Source organism: Lactuca saligna, chromosome 7, assembly GCF_052625555.1.
Source record: "Lactuca saligna cultivar CGN05327 chromosome 7, ASM5262555v1, whole genome shotgun sequence".
NCBI classification, from domain to species: domain Eukaryota; kingdom Viridiplantae; phylum Streptophyta; class Magnoliopsida; order Asterales; family Asteraceae; genus Lactuca; species Lactuca saligna.
The window spans coordinates 24,707,171-24,709,498 of record NC_136423.1 but is presented as its reverse complement, the minus strand read 5'-3'; positions in this window follow the sequence as shown (position 1 = coordinate 24,709,498).

The following is a 2,328-nucleotide window of genomic DNA, read 5'->3' as shown; positions in this document are numbered from 1 at the left end:
GGAAGGGTTATGATTGGTTTGCTATATGTTGAGAGAGGACATGGGTTGTTTCACCATGGGCAATCTTTCGGGAAGTCAGGTCATTATGGATTTCAGGTATTAGAAGGTAGAGGTGGTTTGCAAGGTTTGAAGGTTTGGGTGTTATTTTCGGGATACAAGTCTTGGTTTGGGTTTCGGTTACCTTGGAAAGGTTATTTTATGTGTTGAATTTCCATTCATGATCATCTGGTTGATAATTTTGATATGAGTGTTAATAAGGAGCTATTTCCAAGATGAAATCTAGTTTAAGTGGGGGATACCTGTAACATCCGAAATCTAGAAGGTCAATTATGGAAATAAAACCTCATTTCTAATGGCCAACTATCGAGTTTGGGGGAAGAAAATTGACGTGTTAGAAGTGTTGGTCGTGTGTGTTTTTGATGACCAACTCGATGAGTTGGAGCGGACCAACTGGACAAGTTGGACGTGGTTTGGGAAACCCTAATTTCGGGTTTTACACCTTTTTTAAACAACATAAACCCCATATGTTGGCCTTATTTGCAGCCACCATTGTCCTAAGCCCTAAGGCATTTTTGAGTGTTGTGAGCCATTTTGAGTGCTTTTTTGGTGTGTTTGATTCCATTGGAAGGAAGGGAATCTTGGTGAGAGTTGGTGACACAAGGAGCTGCTAGATCTCGAATCCTTGCTTCATTTTCGACACTTTTCTAGTACAAAGTCTCAACTTTTATTTGTGAATTCATAGATCTCCTTAGAGTTCTTTTGCATGTTTTGTTCCAAATGAGTGGTTGTTGGGAGTTGGACGTCTCATTTAGACAAACCCTTTCACATCTAAGGCCCTAGGGAGCTCTTTTGGCATAAAGGTTCCAACTTTATGGTCTTAAGGGCTCCATGTATCCATTAATCCTTTCTTCTAGCTTATTTTAAGCTTTTGAGCTTCTTCTAGCCTTGAATAAGAGTAAAGTTGGAGACTTTACTCAACAATACAACCTTAAGGGACCATATTGGAAAATTGAAGCCTTCTTGATGATTAAGTGGCTTAATAGATTAAGTGGGTTTGCTGACTGAAGAAATCGACGAGTTCGTAGGAGAACTCGACAACTTGGTTTAGGATTGCCTCTATTATGATGAAAATGAGGGGAAAACTCGATGAGTTGAAGGGAACTCAGCGAGTTGGGTCATTCTTTTCGATTCTAAGGTTTGATGAGAACTCAGCGAGTTGAAGGACCAACTCGGCGATTCAGGTCACCTGGACCGTTTACTTTGGCGTTGATTTTGACTTTTGACTTATGCTTTTGACCGAGATTGTTCCAAGGCGTGTTTGAGGTAACATGAATTGTGTTCGAGGAAAATATGGGCTTAGGATAAGAACTATATGATATTGGGCCCAATTTGGAAAATTGGGCCATTGGTGGGCTTTTATGGATCTTATCGTCTTAGGCCTTGTTGGTTTTGGGCTTGGCCTTGGTTGTTTGGATTTTAATCACTAATTGGATCTTATCGTCTTAGGCCAAGTTAAGATTATGGATCATGGTTTGGATTTTAATCGCTAATTGGATGTTGTTTGGGTATTGCTAGTTTTAGAAGTCGTCAGGTCAGCAACTAGGGTTTCGTGCCATGAGCTTCAACATTCGACGTTAGTCTCGTCACTATCTATATGGGTCGAAGGAACCAATACCAACCCATTTGGGTTATGTATTGTAGGAAGACTCGGGGGTTAGCATTTGGCATACTGTATGAAAGACCATGAGGCGACTCATGGCACACTATATGAAAGACTAGAGTCTAAACTTTGCCAATTATTAGTTAAGTTCTTGTAGACTGTATGCTAGTTATCTTTGTGATGCTTGCATGCAAGACCCGAAGGAGGCTCCCGTTACTTTCCTGAAAGACCATGGGGGGAACCCATGACATTTGAATATAAGATATTAAGGGGAATCCATGGCATTTGGATCTAAGACAATGGGGGGAGCCCATGGATTTTGGATATAAGACCATAGGGGTTACCCGTGACAATCCAGGTAAAGACCATAGGGGAGCCCATGGAAACTATATGTATGTTACATGATATAATGTGGATGATATTTTATGGATATTATTCTGTGATTGTATGCTATGTGGTATTTTAGGGGAAACTCACTAAGCTTCGTGCTTACAGTTTTGTTTATGGTATCAGGTATCATTGGTGAGGAAATGAAGGGCCCGATTTGATCGCAGCGCACACACCCGTGTTTCCCACTATATTTGATTTTGGGATAAACTCTGATAAATGTTTTTTGGAATGTTTGAATTAAACAACATCTGTGTTTTGACAATAATAAAATTGAAACT